The sequence below is a fragment of the Camarhynchus parvulus genome, chromosome 4 (assembly GCF_901933205.1).
Source record: "Camarhynchus parvulus chromosome 4, STF_HiC, whole genome shotgun sequence".
In the NCBI taxonomy this organism is placed as follows: domain Eukaryota; kingdom Metazoa; phylum Chordata; class Aves; order Passeriformes; family Thraupidae; genus Camarhynchus; species Camarhynchus parvulus.
Window position 1 is genome coordinate 56,845,496 of NC_044574.1, and position 22,731 is coordinate 56,868,226.

The 22,731-nt window shown below is 37.2% G+C and overlaps 2 protein-coding genes across 3 annotated transcripts in view; one reads left to right on the forward strand and one right to left on the reverse strand.

Annotated features, from left to right (window-relative positions):
• The window catches only part of HHIP (hedgehog interacting protein), a 69,489-nt gene that overhangs the window by 16,852 nt on the left and 29,906 nt on the right, over nt 1-22,731 (forward strand). The window lies entirely within an intron of this gene.
• ANAPC10 (anaphase promoting complex subunit 10) overlaps nt 1,776-22,731 on the reverse strand; it is a 141,839-nt gene continuing 120,883 nt past the window's right edge. Inside the window, exons 7-8 of one of the 2 annotated variants that reach the window (XR_004060703.1) lie at nt 6,837-6,989; nt 1,776-2,356 (exon numbers count right to left, since the gene is read on the reverse strand). The gene's annotated coding sequence lies outside the window, so the exon portion shown is untranslated. Of the gene's footprint in view, nt 2,357-6,814; nt 6,990-22,731 lie in introns of those variants that run through there. The other variant, XM_030948147.1, reaches the window with a different exon arrangement.

The following is a 22,731-nucleotide window of genomic DNA, read 5'->3' on the forward strand; positions in this document are numbered from 1 at the left end:
TTTTAAGTCTGTTGGAAGATACTTTACTTCTGGAATGCTGGAATTCAAGTGTTGTTCCCTGTTGATTTCTTGTCACAATTCAGAGTGGTAATGCAAGTAAAATTCAGATATCTAAAGAAGTTTTAAGTTGTAATCAGGTTATGTCGAGAACACTCAGGACTATGCATCAAAAAGCCTTCATGGATGAGTTATATTAACAGACTCTTGACAGAGGGATCTTAAATGATAATTGCAACAAACTAGGTCAATTTGGAATGCTTAGCACACGTTAACTGATAATTTTGTTTCAGCTGTAAGGGCAAGGGGCCAATTAGGATAGACTTTTCTAAGAGAAAATCTCAGAGGTTTTTAGTGTGTATTGAAAAAGAGAGCAATGAAACATATTACACCTTTTTCAGGAAAAAAAACCTGCTTTATATGATTATGTATTTTGCTGAATGCTTCACTCTCTGCCCCTGAAGATAACCATTATGTTCAAGATATCCAAACAGAAGGGACTTATCAAGGGTAGTTTTGAACAGCCATCTAAGGCTGTTTCATATTTCTTAACCAAAAGTTCTGATCACTTGTACTTGTGGAAAACTGACAGTGAAATTTCCACAGAACTGTTATTGGTCCCAAAGAAACCTTTCTTAAGGAAACTTTTACAGCTGCAACTTAGAGACAAGGCTAAATGGAAACCTGATTTTCCATGCTTCTGAACAGGCACTAACCTGCTTGATATGACTCCCAACAGGTACCCTCAGGATCAGATACAACTTTCAGTTCTGTTTTAAATCCATGACCTGATCTTTTTAAAAAATTATCATGTAATGCTCTACACTGGATCTGTTTCAACTATAACATTTTGTGTAAATAATTTGATGCTTCTAAGCTAGAAAGTCTAATTTAATTCCCTGAGGTAACAGTCCAGTGACTGAGGATAATTGTGTTGCAGTGTTTAATGCAGGCTGGCAAGAATGGAGGCTTTATGTACTTTGCAGGGAAGGAGAAAGGGAATGTGCCTAGGAGCAGGACTCCACCTCTTAAACAGAAAGAGTAAAGAATTGGTGGAATGAGTACATTACATAAAATAATAAATAAATCAAAAACCCCAAACCCCATATAACCTAAACCATAGTTTTAAAACAAGGGTTCTTAAACATTTTTACATTTATCCTCTGCAGTCTAGTTCCTATAATCATTGTCCATGGCCCCTTACCCACAAGGATGGGAGATCACTGTGGCAATGGCAGCATTGTCACTACTTGATAGAGTACTTGGTTTTACTTACCTGTTACACACTTCAATACTAGAAATCAGTAATGGAGAATACTCTGTGGACAGTGATTTTTCAGCAGGCAGTGCAGAACGGTCAACAGTTGCACAAACCTCAACAAACCACTATGTAAAACACTGCATCCACTTGCACAGTGCAGACATCATGGAATGTGTCCTCTGTGCTCACTTAGGAACCATGTATAGTGCCAGAATTTGGATGTACACACTTTGAAGAAAACAAGAACTGCTCATCTGTTTTCCAGCCTCAGAGCAATAATAGCAAGAAAAGGCAAACATTTTTTTCCCCTAAAAAGAAGTATAAAAATTTTCTCTCTTAAACTCAAGTGTCTGAAAAAAGCTGCTTCTGCTATTTTCTTTCTGTACCTGAAATACAAACAAAAACTTAACTCCAGTGACAGTAAAAACAGCAAAAATACTTTTTCAGACTTTTAGAGACATATGTTGTACCCAGTAAATAATTAGAATAATGATAATGACAATGCCAATAATGCAGCTGTGGTTGAATCAAAGGTAATATAAATTGATGCCTCTGAAAAGAATTTTGAACAGCTATCCCATTAAGATACTTATAATATCAATAGATGGAATAATACTGTGGTGGTTGATTGTGTCTTCTTTTTTAATGTCAAGAGGAAATTTAGTGGTGATAAAATCATTATATTGTCATAAATTAGCAAATCTGTTCCAAAGAATCAACTTAAAACTATCCTGAAGCTGATATAACCAAGAAACTGAAGTGATATATTTCCTTCATAAAAATAATTCTGGAGGTTAGTTTTGATCTCACTAACATATTTCACTCACTACAGCATTGGCAGTCAGATAAGGAGGACAATATACAAAAACAGAGGAAGAGAAGAGATTGCATTGTACAACAATAAGTCATGTTTCTCTCCTAAAAAGATGCCTTTTTGTTTCTCTAATGGATCTACTGGTCCCTGTGTTGATGAAATTCATTTGAAGCCCCTAACATTGTACTGAGCACCTTTGTAGGGCTTCTTCACGGGTTCTGCTGCCCTAAGCCCATCAATAGGATTGTCTGGGCTTGCTTCTTGTCCATCATTCCTGGGAAGATCTGTGGATATAAATAGAAAGTAAGTGAGAAGAGTGGTACAACTCTTTGCCCAAGTTTTATTGGTCCATTGGCTTTTAATGTTCATTGAAGTCACTGAGGTTCTCTGCTTGAAAACTATTGCTGCAGTACAATTACTGACAGTTACATGATTGAATTTTAAGGAGTTCAAATTAAAAAGGAGCAGTGATAATTTTATCTGCTGCCAGTATCTCAGAAGGAATTAGCCCAAGTGTGGAGAAATATTTCATAACAGAGATAGATTCCATGAATGGATGATAGTGATTTGTGCTTCTTGGTGGCGCTACTCAAGAGAACATTAGATGCAGGATTCCTGAAGATTTAAAAAAAATTTATAAAAAGGTTAAGAATCAATTTTTCTTTGCATGTCTCCTAATTTCTAAAACTCTTTGACAGCACAGTTAGCAGGAATGCGTTTTTGAAATTTTTTCCTTAGTTGGAAGCCATGAATGGATATTAATCAAGAATTTGCTCATTCAACATCTGTGCCTTCTCCAATGCATTTTATGTCACCCTGGCTACATAAGTATTGTAGTGTGTGGACACTTGGCCAAGCCCCTCCTGTCACCTCCTCCCCTGCCTCAGGAATGTGGTGACAAGAAAAATCTGTGTACCTTGGTCTTGCCTTAAAGCTGAGCGAGGACATGAGTGAGACATGGACCTGTAACCCAAATCTAGGCCATGCAGCTGGCTCAACTGTTTAGGAATATCTAGCCCAGTGTAGTGGAGAAAATACCGATTCCATCTCCTAATATATTAACGTACCCATTAACATTGTGAACTATCCTGAGTGTATACAGAAGAAAAGAAAGAACCTTTTAACCTTTTGCCAAAAAAAACCTCATAAGACACCCAAACTAAAAGTCTGCTTTCCCTGTTTTGGTGATTTACTGCTCCATTGTGTTGTGGTGAACAGAGCTGTTAGTTGCAGAGCAACATTTTACAGTTCTTCCTTCAATGTTATGTAGCAAAGACAAATATTTAATGAAAATATTAGAACCCATTTTTTCTTTGTCTGATTTTTCACTGCTGTTATTTTCTTTCGGTTTTAAACTATTGCCAAGTAGAAAAGAGGCAGAAAGTTGAAATGAGAAGCTATTGAACTAATAATGGTAACACTAAGTGGCATTTAAGGAGACCCTAATCAATTATCTAGAAAATTTAGACCTGATGTGTCTGAATCGCTTGTCAAAATTTAGGCAAGAAAATTAAAGTCTCCAAAAGTATCATGTAAATCTGATTTTATCTCATAATGCTCTCAGCAGGAAAAAAAAAGTGTCAAAACATTCCAAACACTTGGATTTAATGATTTCCTGAGATGTAACAATGCTGAATATGCTGTTATTACAAGATCAGTCCAATCACCTGCTACTCAAGATTGTATCTAACTTAGGGAAAAATGATCAATGCTGTAGCAGTTCTCCAACTTTTCATACTCCTGTGACTGTATTTTATCTTATTAACTGTATTATTTCCTAAGATTTGGAAACCTTTAGGTTAGCAGCAATCACCATAAAAGGTAGCACAACCTATTACATCAATTTTCACTTACTTTCATTTCTCTCCTGAGCACAAAAACCTGTATTGGTCTAAAATATATTGGTTTAAAATATATTGTTCAGAAGGGAAGGCATCAAGGTACGGTTTGGCAACTACAAAAAAATTACGAACTTAGCACTTCTCTTGGGAATTAAATGCTATAATCACTTTTCAGGATACTTTCTGAAAAGCTAAGTAGCTCTAGGCTGCAACTGTTCGTCCTTAAATCATTTTTGTGGTCCTTCCCTATAATCATTCAACTTCCCCAAATCCTTTTAAAACTAAGGACCTCAGAACTGTACAAAGTAGCCAAGTTTACATCTTACTGCTGCCAATGGTAAAATCAAGTCCCTGTAGTTAGAAGGTCATTTTCTACTTATAAATCCACTGACTAAATGAGCTCTTTAGGCACAGAATTGCAGCAGGGCTTTATGTTCAGTTGCTTGTCATCTCTGATCCTTAGGTTATTTTCAGTTTATTGCACTTTATTTTTGTTTTGTTTTCTTTTCTTTTTGATTGTGACTAAGCTCTGGTGCAGCTCTGGTGTGTATCTGCTGGCTACAGGGTCATAAATTGCTCAGCCAGCAAGAACGGCTGCACTCTGCTGCACTTTGCCTCACACAGCGCTGACAGCAGAAACCCCCACAAAATGGGGGTGCTTAAATTTGCCATGGTGCAGTTACCACTTGCACTTGTGTAGAGATTCAGTTATTTATATTTTTTTATCTAGTAATAAAATATTTCTCATTCATCTCATGGGAATATCATGATAAAGGGCAAAGTCTCTGAGGAGAAAGGGCATAGCAGGGGAGGGAAGGGAAAGGGACAGAAAGTCTCAGTTAAGTGATATCAGAGATCACCATTGAGCTAAACTCTACCCGTGTCACCTTCTCTGATCTAAGACTATGGTTTTACTTGTCAGAATCACTTAAACAGAAACTTCCCCTAAATATTAAGCCATACTCACCTTCTTAGCTCATCTTGCTGTTAAACTAATATCAGTAAGACTACTTTATGTGAGGTTTTTTTAATTCCCAAAGTTTTTAAAATGCTATATTCCTACTTAATTCCTTACAAATATTTTAACAGTCAGTTCTCTTTGCAGGGAAAAAAAAAACCATAGAAACATCTGACAATTATTTTAAGTATGCTCAGCAAATTTCCCAGCAATAGCCTTTAGATGAGTTAAAAGTTAGATATGTCTCTTACTGTGTTTTGGTAGTATTTTAATCAGAGCACAAGTGCTTTCAGTCCTGCAGAATCTTATTAATGAGTGATCCAGTGATTCAGGTAGGAATTTTCTGTGCTGCCATGAAGACTGCTGTGGAGCACAGCAATATATATGTTCAATATGAATATGGGAGTAGACTGTCAGGTATTAAACATATTAACTGTGCTGCTGTGAGCCAATTATTCCAGAGTTTCTCAGGATCAAATAAGCATCTGGTCACCACAGGCATCTTTTTTCTGGAATGAATGATTAGTAGTGGAACATCTACTGTGCCTTCATGGTTGTGTCAAGATATTGGAGCAGACTGCCCAGGGAAGTGGTGGAACCATCAGCCCTGGAGGTGTTCAAAAGGCAGGTGGATGTGGCAATTGGGGATGTGGTTTAGGGGTGAACATGGAGGTGCTGGGTTAACGGTTGCATTTAATGATCATAGAGGTCTTTGCCAAAGTTAATGATTCTGTGATTCTGTGACATTTAATCATGTGAATATGTATTACTCAGGTCATTCAAATACAATCAGATATTTTTTTCTTTAAATTGCCACTACCTCCAGCACTGGAAAAGCCTGCTCCAAGAAGCTTATAAGAGGCTGTGCTGTCTTTGCAGTGAGGAGTGGCTACAAAATCTACACTAAGCCAGGGATAAAATCTATTTAAAACTTAGTGTAGGAATCAGATTGTTTGTGTTATTTGCTGAATTGCTCAATTCTGTCACTGATAAAACTTCTCATATATTCCTCTTGACTAGATGTGTACATTTGTTCTTGCATCTTGCTGATGCACAGACAGATCTAAGTTAACACATACACTGTCCATTGGTATCCACAGGATTTATGTTACTGACAGATGAATTCACATAATTTATGCTAGTCCTTCCATCCAAGTCCAGCAATTTCAATTTATTTTCCTCTGAACACTTACATGGATGAGGCTGAAATCAATGAACCTTTCTTGAACTTTTTGCCCTGACATCACAACAAGCTGTGCTCTCTTCCACTAAGCACTAGCTTGTACTCTCCACAAAGGTTATTTGCTCTCTGCTCCCTTGAAAGCCAAACTTACAGTGGCTACTAAATTCATGACCAGTTAGTCCCAAAAGGGATTATTTTGATATATGGAGAGAAAGGGGAGCAGTCGAAAGTTGTATTTCTCTCCGGGCTGCACTGGAAGGACAACTGAGAGGTCCTATATGAATTTCTTCCTTCTTCAACCCAATGAGCCTGCAATTCTTCAGAGTTATTCAGAAAGAGATTGTGAAAACTCAGATAGTAAATCCTCATTGTCCTACCAGACCAAGCTCTCAGCTCTATATGAAGAATGGGGATAGTCCTTTAAAATAACAATATTGAGGCACAGAACATTAAGTATGACATATATTCTTTGATGAACAAACTAAGATTTCATTTTCATTCCATTCTACAATTAATTGCATCAGTGCTGGGTGCAATCTCTATTTGCTGTCCTGCTCCTGTACTTTTAAGGGTAATTAAATGGTAAATCCATGTAAGACATGTGCATAGGCCCAGGCAGGGGGGCAAGGTGAATGAAATTATTGACATACAGCAGTGATACCTGTGGGGTATTTTTGGGTGTCCTGGACTCATCTTTCAGTGTATGAAAAGGGGCACTCTAGCATGTCTTTGGTGAGAAACTGAAACACTATGTTACCTGTGTTGTTGCAAAAATGACAGACCTCAGATTTCTCCTGGGGACTGCAGAGGGAAGTGATGACAGGGAAGTGATGAAGACTGTTTTTCAGCCCAGGACTTGCAGATGAAGTGATGTCAGGTCACAAGACATGGGGGTTTCTCACTCATCTGAGAGGTCAGAAGAGCAGCAGTCAGACCTGTGGCACAACAGACATAATTTTTGAGGCCACACCTCACCTGTGACCTGCCCACTAGGCACCACAATTAATTGCTTTTAAATGTCTTGACATAATTTGAGCAGAAAACTCAGACAGAAATAATGGTTAAGGTGTGCAAATGGCCAAATGTGAAAAAATCAGGACATTTTAAAGATAAACCATGTAGAATATCATTGGTTATAGTGACCTTAAACAGTAACACAACAGACACAACAGTCTGCATGAGAATTCAGCCTTCTTCATGAAAAGGAAGACTTTTTTTCTTAATCAGTGATAAGTTCTTTGTAATTTTCGAGAGGGTGACGTTGCTATTGCGAGGACTTAATATACTTTAAGTGCGTTCAGACACTGTAAAATACTGCATTTTAACCAAAGATTGTATAATGACAGTGAAATATGCCTGGATTTCTCTGGATAAACCATTTGCAGATTTTGGTTCTCATCCTAAAAGGGACACAACAGGCCTTTGAAAGAGGTTTTATCTTAGGACCATATAGCTTTGTTAAAAATGAAGGTTTTTTACCTTCTAAAAAGCATGTGCCAAAAGCTCTTAGAGACCTCTATTTTTCTGTGAGAGCCTGCACTAGATAACCATACTCAAGCTAGCAATTGTGGAACAGTGCAGTGGCTCTCAGGTTGTAAGCTGACCAGATGAAGAATTGCCAGTTTATTCTGAGGAAATTTGAATCAACAAAACATAATCGTGTCTGTTGATTTTGGGTAGCGTGTCTCAGATTGGAGGAGCTGAGAGGGGAAAGAAGATAATACTTTATCATTTTACATGCACATGTGTAGATTTTAATGTTCTGTGTTTCCTTGAGAGGAATCCCATGGTGCCAATTAACCTAACTTATTCCAAAACAATTCTCTGTTTGGAAAGAATAATTTTCATTGTGGGTGTTCCATGAAATTGTATGCCTCATACCCTGTTATTACTGAGATGTGTGCAGTGCAATTGAGAATGCCAGTTTCTTTTCCATGCTCTGTATAGATTATAGCTGTATCCCACACACAGTGCTAGATAATCCCTACTTTAATTTTGTTATGTGTACAAATCCTTTTTGAACATTTAGCGGTTTAAAAAATGTAAAAATCCATCATCTTCTGAAACTACATTTGTTAAAACCAAAAGCTGAATTTAGAAGTGATCAAAACCAATGAATAACATGGCAATTATCTAATTAAAAGGAAATTATTGCTTTTGCTGAAATATAACAGGCAGATCATGATAGCCAACACAAAATGGCAAAGAAGGAATAAAGTTACGCAGAAAATTCCATGGTTTTTAGCCAACACAGTTTCAACCACATGTTTTTCTTTAATGGGAGGAGGTTTAACAGTCCACTTAGGCTCCGGGATTCATCATCCCTTTAAGCTCTTGGACACCCCAAAAACTGTAATGAGGTCCTAAGAATCCTTCAGGGAATCCATGACACACTGGAGCTCTCAAAACCAGTCTGTGTCCTTGGGACTTCTCTGTGCTTTCCTGTCCATCAGAGCTAGGATTTCCTTTTGTTACATCCCTTGTACTGTGCCACATGGAAAAAGGGTCCTGTGTTTGTCTTGAAAGAGGTGAAAAATTGAGTAACACATTTACTTTCATAGTTAATACAGCCCAACTGCTAGTCCTATATATATTTCCCCCAGATGCCACAGAACAATTTTCTTTTATATCCTCTTACACACATTTTCTCACAAGCTCTTAAGTCTTATTCCTTAGACAGGATCAGCAAGTTGGGTTGAGGGAGGAACACTTCTTCCAAGGAGCACTGGTATATTATCATGTTTTCCACCCATTTTATCCCCTCTGCAGTAAAAGTTGGACAAATGATCTGCCCCTAATTAATGGTTTATATATAATTTTAGCTTTAAAAAGCAGTCAGAACTAATTTTTCCCATTACCAAAAACATAAAAAGCTCCAAAAGATGAAACCGCTTAGCAGCTGACACTTATTTTTCTTCATTGTCAGTGTCTGCCTATATTCTCATATTGCTGGAATATTTAAAGAAATTATTCCATAAATCTCAATAAAGTAATATTCTCTCTTAGATTTAATTTGGAAAATGGAAAATACAATCTGTGGGAGAGAGGTCTGCAAAATACTTTCAACCATTTGTTTTTAATTTACAGCAGATACTTTTTAAAACCTTGATCTGTCTTCACTGGCTTTGGACTGCAATCCCTACAGCTGAATTGCAACAACTTTAATTTATGTAATAATCATTATTTTTATGCTAACTGAATGCCTTGAAAAGGAATAAAAGAGGGAGTAAATCACCCAAAAACTTTCATATTTTTGGCATTCTTAAAAATTTGGTGAATCTCCCTCAGCTGGATTCTCAATCACTGTAACAGCCCAGAGACAACACACAAGTGGTAGTAGATACATGGATCTGAGTGAGCTGCAGAGTTTGAGAAGAGGTTTATTTAATATCAAACCACATAAGAAAAGTACTTACCTGAGTTCTTCCTTAAATAAAATATATATCATGACAAACTGGATGCTTAATTGTTAGTAATGAATGTAAAATGGTATTGTTCACCTCACAGAGGCCTGGTTGAAGACGTGCCCAAGCACTATTGACTATCAAGCAGCACACCATGTTTAGGGCTGTTAAAACCCTGAGCACTTCAAAGATCTCATCAAATCAAAAGAATCTCAGATCAGAAGAGAGGTGATATGAAACTTCCATTGCTGCTGTTTTCCTTCCCCATAATGGCCTTACAAGATATGACAGGACAATATTATCAGGACAGGATTGCTCCAGTGACTTTTTGAGGGAAGGAGCAAGAAGTCACGGTGCTCTCATGTAACAAGCAGGTGTGTGCCTGGGTAAATAAGCCAGAAGATCAAATAAACCTTAACAAGCCACGTAGGAGATCACTCCAGTTTGCCCCTACAGTGACTTAGAGATCACAGCCCTGCCATACCCAGGGTAGTTCCAAACATCATGTCCAAAGGCTGAAGCAGCCGACAAATCCAAAAGTAGGGAATATTAGGGAACTACCTCACAGAAACCAGCCCCTGCGGGGTTTTACCCCTCTCCTGGTTCTCCCTCAGTGGGGAAAACCAAAACTATTCCACAGACAGGATCCATGTTTCTCCAAAGGCCTGTGGGGCTGGGAGGACCGCAGGTACAATTGGACCAAACCCTTTATTTACAAATGTTTGGTAAAGAAATGTGGAATGGATTACTTAATTTGAAAGTAATGTCATCCTTGAAGCAGAAGCATTGAAAACTGTGGTTCTTGTGTAGTTTAGTGAGTCAGCATTTTGTAACTTGCATCGTTTAACACTTCTTGTAGAGATACATTCTCCTTACAAATTATATTGCTCATTAAAAATTTTTGCTTTTAAAGTAGTTTATTAAACTTCTATGGTACAAATAAAAAAACAAAAGTAACACAGTTCTATACAATCCATATAATTCTCTGTTTTGTATAAAATGCATATACATTTCATCAATGTGTACATATTTTATTTTGCCATCTGCATAAATATTTCAACTTCCAGGAGTAAGTATCCTAAGGAAAAAAAGGTAGCAAATGACTAAGGGAAGTGAACTTAATTTGCTCCTTACTAACCTAGTAACTTCTGAAATCACTTTATGTGAATGGTCAAAAAAAACCCCAAACAGAATGCATGAAAGAAAATTACTTTCAATCTGAGCAGAACTAAAATTATTTCTAATAAGGCCTGATAATTCCTTTATTCAATAAAACAAAAATGTACCTTCAACAACCCGTGAATAATTTAGGTGAATTGAAACATCATGAACTACAATCCTTGGTACTGAATTTTATTCATTTGATTTCCTTAAGTGTTGTAGTTCATCAAGGTAGAAATTACAGATGATTTTATAGAAGTGAAGAGAATGTCTTAAGCATGTGTTATGTTCTAAATATGCAGCAAGGGGGAGGGTTTTGGGGAAAAAAAAGGGCTTCAGAACTGAAGCACTGGGTTTTAAAACAGTGTCTGCAATGTGCTGATTTGGTTAGCAAATGTGTATGGCCACTGAGCAGTAAGCAGTGATAAAGCAGAAAGTGCAGAGGCTATTGCTGTGCTATAGTATCACTCTGTCTCGAGTATTCAAAGGAGCTCCCAAGGCTGGACTGCACAAAACTTGCACTTCTTCCATTATGTTTCCTTGTTTTCTGTGTGAATTCTGCCCATTTACAAGGTAGAATAGTGTTTTCTTAATGCTGTCCTCAAGCACACAATTCTTCATTTGATCAAAATCTAGTGGAATTAGGATTTGTGTTCAACTGATTAAAGGTCTGGGTCCATGATACTTTGTTTCAGTTCTAGCTGTTTGAAACTTTATCGTCTTAATTTTGAGACTGAACATACACTGTGTTGTTCTAATTGCACTGGTTTTTTGCAAAGAACTTTGTACTGTATTCAGCCAAGTTAGGGTTTCCAAGATCATGGTCTTGGCTCAGGATAAATGGAGCCAATGAGCTAAACAAATTCCTGCTTTCTTGGTTCTTATAGTACGAGAAAAATGGAAAGAGCAGGATACTTTTACTGCTTTGTACAAGTGAAACAATCCTGGAAACTGCAAAAATGTAAGTTAGCTGTGTTTATGTCAGAAAGACACACTATTTTAGAAATTATTTTTAGCTTTCTTTCGAAATGTGAACCACAAATTATAACATTGATGAAGCAAACCTTTCTTGGAAAATTTAAGAAAAGTTTGATTTAAGGTAATCAGTTTGGGATTTAAAATAATAAAGAAATTGAGTCTAATACCAAATATTGTGTTCTCATAACATGTAATAGTAACAGCTCTGTGTTGAACAAGGATACACAGGTCTATATTTGTTTCAACTTCTGTTATTAAGAATGCTTTTCTAATGAGATAGATTTTAAAACTGGGGTTGAAATAAATGAGTAATGGAAAAAAAAAAGAGAAGGGACTTCTAATCAGGAAAACAGTGTACATTCTTTCAAAGTCATGTTTATAAGTTCAGAGAAGCAGTGGATCTAGTTCAAAGACAAACCATATTTCAATCTGCTTTCCAGAACTACCATATAGTTCACTACTAAAGATTGTTTTCAGCTGAACCTTAGCACAACAACAACTGATTGCTTGAGATACATTACTGGGCATCATCATGGGCTTTCAGTTGTAAGGTATCACAATTTCTATGGAATACTGAGAGGGCAAATCTAGTCTTGATGCAGATCTTGAGCAAAATACATGAGTTGATTCAGGAAGTTAACATGGTTGAGCCACTAAATAAAAGCGACCATAATGTAATTAAGCTCAACATCCTCCCATGGGAACCTACCATAAGGTAATAATATTAAAGTACTTCTCAAAAAAGGAAGATTTTTATATTGAGGAAGTTAGAAATAGCCTGAAGGGGAAAGTTAGGAAATTAAAATCCATAGAAGCAGCATGGAGGTTCTTTAAAAGTAACTTATTAGATTCAGGGAAAATATGTATATACTGGAACAATCAGGAATCAAGAAGGTGAGAAATATCACAAGGTACAAGGGAATGTTCAGGCCCCCAAAAAATAATAATCCTATAATAAAATGGAAATCCAACTCAAGTGGCACTAATAGAGCAGAATATAAATTCAGAACACCAGAGTAAGGGTTATATCCTGCCATTGTTTCACTGACAGACTAAGTAGGAGTTTCCCATAAATATTCATGGTAGAACAACATCCTGAGGTTTGAGAGGAAATTTAAAGGACAAATAGGGAAAAATACAGAGAATTTTTAAAGACATCGTAATAGAAGAACTTCCTCAAGCTAAGTGATGATCTTTGGCAGAGGCTGGTTAGGGGGACCAATGGAGTATAAAAGGAAAAAATACAACTTGATTTCTTTCCATAAGAGAAACTGAGAAAAGCACATCCTATAGTTGGTGTTTAACATCTGCTGCTTCTCCACCTGTAGGATGAGAAGGGGGGAAAAAAAAAGAGGGAGAAGAGAAATCATTGAAAGCACCAGCATAAATTACCCTGAATATAAGTACTCGAAAGCAACTGAAAATTAGAGTAGTGAAGGTAATGAAGCTGTGCTATTTGTTTTTACAAAATTTCATCTTTGAATCTGGCTTTTAAAGGGCTCTGAAGGTCATCCTGCAAATAACAGAGAAGGGAGAACAAAAAATCCTAGATGAAAAATTAGGAGAATTGTGAAATTAGGCCCAAAAAAGCATCTTGTTTAAATGTTGATTTCTTGCAACAAACAGAATGCTGTCAAAGAATCTGTAAGATAATGAAGAGAAAGTAATTTATATCTCTAGAAGTTTTTATTTGGTGTTTCTGAAGTGGTATGAGGGATTGCTGCTCTTGCAATAACAGCATGAGCTGTTGTGGTTCTGACTGCACTCAGGCAAGAACTGCACTATACCAATGCCTCTGGACATATCTCCAGTACACTTCTAAAGTAGGAGTGAAAAACAAATAGAAGAAATAAATAATCCATATCTTTAAAATAATTTTAAAATGTGTAATCTTGTATTGCTTCCAGAAAATCAGCTGTTACTTTGAAAAGTTCATAACTAAGTGTCTGAATTTGCTGGTGATAAAAGATTGAGTGTGTTGGAAGGAAGTCTAGAAAATTTTTTTAAATATAAGTAATGAAATGGCACAGTAATTCAATATAACATAAAGAATCTTTCAACACACAAAGAGCTCTCTGACCTTATTCTGTTCTATTCTGGAAAAAATATAAGAAGTGTCAGTGACAACTCCAAAAATCTAACAAACTATAAAATGCAGTTATTGAGCGGTATCTAAAAGAGATATTTGGGTAATGAACACTGTCACTATTTAACTCAGCAGCATCCTTAGCAGTACAGCAAGATATAGTTGAACAAAATAGTATTGAAAAGGGTTTTGACAGCATCTAAAAATATATTTAATTTGGTAAAAACAAGATCTAACAGAAATAGGTGAAGTATTACATTTTAGAGAAGGCAATGTTGCCTTTTCATTCTGTTTTTTCTTTGATTAAAAAGTTTAACAAATTGAATTGTCATACTTGAAAGGAATGACATTTGAGCAACATAATCACTTGTCTGTTACATGCTGCTGCTTTGATGGTTTCGATTCAGCACCAATTAATGAAGTATTTGCCTGTAGCTTTTCTGCTGCTATAATTTATTATCCTATTGCTTACAAAAAACACAGCAGCCGTGGAGCTTTCCTGGTAGGGAACTGGGCCTACTGTCAATAAAAATGGGTGCAGGTAGGACCTATGTCTGCTGATGTGGTAGCCTATAGAACAATCACCTTTAATCTTTGCTTCAGATTCCTTGTCCAGAAATAACATTGTGCTAGTGCTTGTTTTCTATGTGGGACAAAACCAAGCATCTCAAAATTAGCTTCTGTGTGAAACTTGAGGTATGCTGCAAAGCTTGGTGACTTGATAACTCATTTAGGCTACCAGACTCACATGTACAGGCTGGTTTGTTCCAGGGCTGGATGCAATAGAAAACATTTCCAACAGTAACTAGGAATTGTCAAGATGTGCTTCTGGGGAAGCTTATAAAATTACAAAATATTGGATGCAATATACAATAATACAATTAAATTCAGAGAGGCAGCTTCAAAGGCACATATAAAGTCAATGGTCCTTGCTCACAGAGACCTGCTGTGCCACTGCATGAAATTAAGTATTGTTTGGTAAAAGGGACTTATTGCTCTATATAGATCAAGAACATTATCCAGGATATGCAAATTGAAGATTGTAGTCTCTGTCATGAATCAAGTGCAGAATTCCTCTCCTGATCTTTATGAAGGTTGTTTGGAACCCTTCTCAAGTCAAGACTAGAAATTTTAGTAAAAACAGAAAAAGAAAAGGAGCAAAAATCCCTAACAATATAACAAGTAGCTTGATAGCTAAATCTTTAGATTAGGTGCCTGAACTGTTTGTTGTTTTGGTTTTTTTTAATCAATTAGGTTTTTCCAACAATACCTGCCACCACAGAAATGTTTTGCCAAAAACCCTAGACTAGCATAAGAGTCACAGACTCTTGCCAAGAACGATTACATTGGGGATGTCATTCTCTAATATCATTGTCACACCTAACTACCCCACTTGCAGAACAAGGTCCTGAAGCCTTCTATTCCCTGGGCTGAACAAGCCACACTCTGGTGGCCTCTCTGCAGAGGGCAAATGCTCCAGTCCCCAGCCCCCCTACACAGGACTCACTGTGGTGTAGTGACACCACTCTGGTGCTGAGGGGCTGCAGAACTCAGAGCTGCAGGTGCAGTGTCCTCTCTGCAGCCTCCTGAGTGCAGGGAGAAGGGATGATGAGGGGTTTCTCTGCTGCCTGTGCTCTTGTTAAGCAGCCCAGCTTGCTGCTGGTTTTCTCTGCTGCCAGGGCTCTCTGCTGGCTCACGTTCAATTCGCTGTCTGCCGAGACCCCACACTCCCTTTCAGCAGAGCTGTCCCCAGCCAGTCAGTTCCCTGCCTGCATTGTTGCAAATGTAATGGGATTTGGAAAAGAAAAAGTCTGCAGGGATCTCTATCTGTAGCTCTGATTCATTCCTTCTGGCTGGGCTATCCAGTCAGAGGTAGTTCTTCCCCAGCACAACGAAGATCAAGATTCTAGTTTTTTCTGTTTAAAAACTAGAATCCAGAGATAGCTTCCCCAAGATATCTTTCTTATCCTCCACTCTCTCTTCCCACCATAAAAGCCAGGCTGGCTCCACTCTGTCTTAAGAATTACTTTAATTCCTCAAACAGCAGTATTCAAATGAAATTTGCCAAGTGCATGGATGTGCATCAGAGTTCAGAAGTAACAGATGCTGTGATGCTGCTGACTTAATGGCTGTGAACTGCAGATGTGCACAGAATAGTGTGAAAGAAGCCTCACCACTCACACTATTTCCACTGAAGACTGTCCTTTAGGGGGTTGATTTTCAGAACTCTTAATCACTGCTGTAACCAGATACTTAGACTCGAATATTTATTATATACGTAAGGCATTAAATACTTATTGTGATTTATAGCTTGGGTTAGGATGTTATTTTTAAATAAGCCATGTAAAGTACCTTCAGTCCTGTCCATTCACACACACGAGACAGACTCCAAAATCATGAAATTGGCTTAAAAGCCACGTGCTTAAAAAGTTCATTTGAAAACAGGGGGAGTGGAAATTCACTGCCTCCTTGCTTTTTAGTTTGATTTGTGTTCTCAGACTTCTCCCTGCAATCAAGAAGTCTGAAGGTTTCAAATTAAAAAGCTGAAAACCTACTTGCAGTGCTTTATTCTACTAATTTCAGCTTTCAATACACCTCTTATACTTCACAAGGCTTGTAATTTAATTGCAAGTGGTGGCTACACGACATACTACGATGTGTGCACACAGCTATGTAGCTGAAAATTCCACAACATAATGAAATATTAGTTGTAATTAACAAGAGACTGGATTGCTGAGGTTCTGTGGCATGCCTGCAAATGTTTGAGCCCACATTCCTTCCATACAGTCAGCTCTGACGAGGCTCATAAGTCCCTCCTGCAGGGAGACTGTGGGAAGAGCCCATATGGGCAGGGAGCAGGGAAACCTGCTGGTGTTCTGGGGAATATCTGCTCTCTTTCAATCTTCAGAGCAGAAAGGGCAATTTTCATATTACACTTATTACATTTGGTGTGTCACTGGGAGATTTTCCTCTATCAGTTCCAAGAACAATTGCAAGGAAATATTTCTGAGTTTATGAATTTGTAGAGGAAGTGAATTTACCACTTTTAAATATGTTTAAGCAGTTACATTTTTATTCCTCAGATATAGCAAACTGTATATAGTCTGGCATTTTTTCAGAAGTTACTGTTCTTTTTCTCCTAAGGGAATATGGTTTCTGTAGCTTTAGTGAGGCTCTACTAATTATTACATACCTCATATTTCTAAAGAAGAAATTATGTTTATGCTAGCTATTTTTCTTTCAAGAATTGTTCCATTCAGTACTTAAGTATAGATTGCAAATGTGTGAATTTCCTATTCCTTTTTGAGGGGGAAGGGAGGGTAATAGAAAATGTTGGCATTAATGAAGGAATAATATATCAGGGTATTACAATATTCTGACAACTCTAGTAATTTTTTCTACTTTGAATTTGAATAACTGTCACATTTAGCTAATGTCCATTCAAATGCAAAAGAGTAAATAATGACATAATTTAAAACAGATGCCCAAGTCTTCCAACAACAACAACAAAATCAGGAATAATGAATAATATTTACTTAAATTTTAAGTTTATATTAAGTAATGCAATGGACTATTTGAAAAAGCTGTCAGGGGTCTTTGGATTAAATGGGTCCACATCATTTGTGTACTGCATATCTTTGAAAGATGACTTGAAAGATATAATCCCAGTCAATAATTCCATTACAAATTAACTCAACTGGCAGATATTTGTCTAAGGACAAGGATGCTGATGAGCCAGTCATGCTGAAGCAACAAAAAATGAGTCCATGACTCCTCTAAAACTTTGATTCCAAGGAGCCTTTGCAGACCAACTGTGATAAATGTGCATTTGTCACATGGAAGGGGAAATTGTTTTCTACATAAAACAATTATGATGACGGTATTTCTTTTAGGAGAGAGCCACACCAAAGAGCATGGCTCCTTCCTTCATGTGAGCCCTAAGACTCAGGACTGAAACTTTGGCTCTTACAGAAAATCACATTTTTGACAAATTGCTACTGCTGTACTCCTATCATTCCTAGACTGTTTGGGGTTTGGTTTTGTTTTGTTTCAAACAAGTTACAAAGATGGCTTAACTTCAGAGAGATTTTCTTAATGAAATCCATTCCACCCAGAAGGTGTTCTCGCTAACAAATGGGAAACATCACTAAATTTAACCTAAAGTCTGAGCATATGGAAAGCTACATAGATGATGTCAGACATTACAAATATTATTTGTACTTGCTAGTTTACTTCAAGGGAAATTATGAGAATGACATCATAATGATGACTGACTAATTTTTATTAGTGTTTTCTCTCTGAAACTCTACACTTAGAGTTATAAAGAAAAACAGCTTTTAAAATGCCGTATCTGTTATTCTTTTCTAACACTTAGTGATTTTCTTATTTATAAAAGATATTCATATTTTAAAATACCATAGATACTATCAGCTCTTATTCTACTCCTTTGACATGTCAAATATTTTTTGTCAAAAAGAAAAAAAAAATTATTTAATGCTCATAAAAGATAGGAAATGATCACATCTTCTTTTAAATTAATTGCCGCTTGGGTTGGCCTACGAACCTATAAACTCTGCTGGAAGACTTGTAGCTAATTTCTTTACAACAGCTTCTTACTCTGGGAATGAATTATGCTGATGAGGGGGTGAGGACCAGCTTAGGAACAGCGATATGTTCCTGCAGTCAGCAAAGACAAATCACAGGGTGCCACAACTCTGGAAACCTCCAAAATCCACAGAACCCGTAGAGCTGTATTTTACAGCAAGAACCCCAGTAATGCAGCGTTGCATAAGCACTTTTTGCAAAGGTCTGCTGAGTCATTTTGCTGAGGACCTGTTACAGGATCAGCTCCAGCTCTGCAGGGCTGCTCAGGCACTCTGTTATCTTCAGAGCCAGAGACAGCAGCAGCCAAGGACACCAATAAAACAGGGTCTCCCACAGCAAGGCAAGGAACATTCTTCAAGCCCAGACAAAGGGCATCCCTACAGGAATACTGTGAGAGTCATCAAGGGATGAGATACGATGATTCAAGTCAGCAGGGAATCCACAACTAAAACCTGGTGGGTGGCACAGCAAGCTGGAGAATTGTGGAGAATTCCCCTCCCTATTTTTAGGAACTTAGTATCACCAGACTGCATTCCTGGGCTCTTTCCTGAGGACAAGATTAGGCCACAACACCACAAATCTCCATGACCATATTAGTATCTTTCTCCAAATGCTCTTGCCCCATTCAGCACTGTGTTTATGGTTGACCTCAAAGGCAATGGTCTTATAAATGTGTTTATGGTTCAGCATGTTCATAGATGTTATACATATTAAGACCTTTGTTTATCTGTGAAGACTTGTTTTCATGAGAAATTAATATTTATGGTATCACAGTGCTTACATATTCAAGCTACTTTAAATGCTGTGCCCCAATGGAGCCATCATATTCATGAATTAATTTAATATGCAAAATTCAAGGATGAATTTAGCATCAATAATCCCTGCCAGATCTGCATATTTGGCTCTGACTTCTGGCATAAAGCGATGCATTGTCAGTCTCAGCTCCCACATGGATATATTTACGTTAGGTGTGCAAAGGCAAGGTTCACAATGTGACTCCCATTGCTGAGTTAAAGTCCCAGGGGTAAAGCTTTTGAGAAATTGCCCCCTCTTAGTCTTTTTCACCTTCTTGCCTTAGCAATGCTGAGTGAGTGTCTAAATGCTCTTATTTCATTCCAGTGCAAAGCAAATAAAGTTCAGCAAATAACTAAGGCTTGGTACTATCATACAGCATTACGGATTTTTACTCCCAGAAAATCCAGCAACATCTTCCATAAATGATGTGTATGTGAGTTCAAAGATATCCCAAAACAAGAGGTGTAGGTTGTATCAAAGGCATCATTCAGCTCAGCATAAAAGGAAAGTTAGTCCTGAGACTGATTTGCAGAGCAATTCTAAAGAGAGCTACACCACCATGTAATGGGCCTATGCTCCAAGGAATGCTCCCCTAACCAGCCCCATTTGCAAATGATTTTCAAGATAAAAATGAGCAAACGATCTGTAATAGATAATAAACAGCTAATCATTACATCACACATACCACATCAGTTAATACAGATGCATTTATTAAACCTCTTTTATATATGACTTAACGTTAAAGCATTCTATTTTATCAAGGATTCAAAGGGATTAGAGTTTAATTTGTTATTTTAGTATACTATACCTTTAAATTGTTGACATATAAGTTGTATAAATAGAAACACCATAAATCTCTTAAAAAATGTACCATAAATTTTTTATGTATGACCTTTAAGTAACAGCAGTCTGTTGCATAACTCTGCAGGGGAAGTCACATGGTGGAAACCTCATATTTCCTTAAATTTATGGTTGTTTCTTGGTGGTCTAAAAGACTTCTTTCTTTTTTTTTTCTAAAGTTGTAATCTTAGTAAATTGTTTAATGTTTGGTCTAATGCAGGTCAGTGTAAGTTCTTATTTAGATTTATAATAGGAAATATATAATGTCAGATACCAATGAAGCCTGGCTAATAAAGTCAAGGATACCAGTGTTATGTTTCATTATAATGATGTGAAGATAATGCCTTTAGCGGCATAACCACCACGTTAGCTACAGACCATAAAATAATCTTTATTAAATCTCAGGGTAAGATTAATTAAGAGAAAATTCTCCACTTTTTCCCAGTAATTTTTTTTCCTCCTCCATCAGAAGCACTTTTGATTGATAAATCACCTCATCAACATTGTATCAGATCTCATTTACTGACACCAAAAATCAAGTAAACGCTGAAGTGGAGAGAATTGGCTGCTTCATGTTATCCTTTTTTGCACTAGAAAAAAAAAAAACAGTGGAGTTTGGGCATGTGCCTAAATACTTGCTGAATTAGGGCCTTATGAAACAAAATTTTATATTAAGGTAATGATCATTGCTATTCCTTAGAGGAAATTTTACTCTTTCCAACTCCAAAAGAGTTTGGTTTACACTCAAAGCAGTGTTATCAGCATCAGTAGAAAGGGCTGCCTCAAGTTAAAACATGCAAGGGAATATAAGTTGCGTGAACAAGAAGAAATTATTAGTGGTTTTCCACCTCCACTGAAATCCTCAGAATCCAAAACAGGAATTTACACCACTTGGCAGAAAAAAAATTAAACCCCACTCAGAAATGTCAATATTTAAAATACGTAGTACAACCATAATTTAATGAGTTCTTTAAAAATACACAGGGCACATATGTGAAGTGCAGTTTTCAAAACCCTTTTCCCCAACAGTGGAATTGCATGTTGCAGGCATAACAACATTAGTTTATTCTTTACTATAAAATAAATCCTTCTAGATAGTCCAAAGACCATTTATTTAAGCCTTTTTGGGGGCTACAAAACCAAAGACATTTGATGAGAATTTCACCTACAAGGCCAAGGAAAACTGTACTTGTCTAAATGCTGGATGCAAGTGTATGTAGTGAATATGTGCATAACACATCAGCATAAATAGCTTGGAAAATCCAAGCCCTGCACAGCCATAAATCCTCCCCTGAGAGGCAGATGTGCAAGGCAGATGTGCATGTTCCACAGGAGATGCAAGTGAAAGCAGTGCTTTGTGTGTCCAGCCTGGCAAAGGATGAGGACAGGTTTAAACTGGATATGAGGAAGGAATTCTTGACTGTGAGGGTGAAAAGACACTGGCACAGGTTGCCCATCAATCAAAGACACCCAGTGGTGTGCCTTCACTGTTTTAGGAACGTTTGGTTCAATTGACTTTGATCATCCTCTTTAAAGGTCTCAGGTGCTATGCAAGTTCAATGCCTACTAAAAAAGAATTGAAAATAAAATAATGAAAATTCTTTTCTCCCTTTTTTACATTCAGACTTCTGGATAAGCACTAAAACAATTGATACATGTTAAATAAATATCTCCAGGAGTGTTTAAGAGTGAGAAATCAGATACGTTAAAAATCTGCTGAAAACCAGATTAGGACCAGGATGCAATAACAGCCATTTTACTGCTATCGTATGAGCATTGCTCAGTTAAGGAACAGGTAATTTGTAAAATGAGTGTCTTTGAGCCTGGAACACGGTTAATCCAGAACCTTGACAGACATGAAAGTCTAGCAAACCTTTTATTTTCTCAATAATTTTCTTCAAAAAGAGCATTTAGAGCCTGAACTTAGAGGAGGGATGAGAGTACTCAAGGCTAGTCTGGAGCAGAAGGGAAATGTGCACCAAAAAGAGAGGCTGGAACTTTTTCCTATCCATGCAAGGCATTCATTATCCTCACAAATAACAGAAAAATCAGCACTGCTGGGGCTTTCACAAGTAGATGAGGGTGTCAAGGGAGAGGCAAAAATCCATCCCGCAGGCAGCGAGTCTTAGGAACCTCAGAATGCTGGCAATGGCTTCGTTAGAAACCAGAGAGCCTTCCTATGCCAAGAACAGACACTAAAATCTCAGACAGTTAATGCCAGAACAGGATAGAGAGGAGTGAGAATATTCTGAGATTTTGAAAACATACTCTCACCAAGTGTGGACTGAAAGGTTCTCAGAAAGGGCCAAATGAAATATTTCATTCCAGTGTTGACATTCTTTTAACTAAAACTAATTTCTAAACTGAAAACAACTCACTGAAATAATCAAAATTCCCACTTTTACGCATATTAGAACTGGATGTTCCAAGAATTTCAGAACTATTTCAGTTTTTGCCCCCCAAGTACAACATGTGTGACAAGCAAACCTCCCTTTCCATGAGGGAAAGCGAGGGCTTGGACAAATCAGCATTTTCCAACACTGTCTTTACTGAGACAGCTTCCAGCCTTTTGTACTGAAGATATTTTTCATAGTAATTTACTGGTTGTCTTAGGACAAATGAGTTCTGAAGTTGTATGTCTGCATCAGCTATTGACACACACAAACATATTCCTCCAATTATTCCATATGCATGCAGTGCCTCACCCTATTTCATTTTTATAACTGAGCATGCTTAACACATTCCTTCTTTGCAATGTCCAAAACTATCTTTGCATTCTCAACAAGAAACATATTTCTCATTCACACA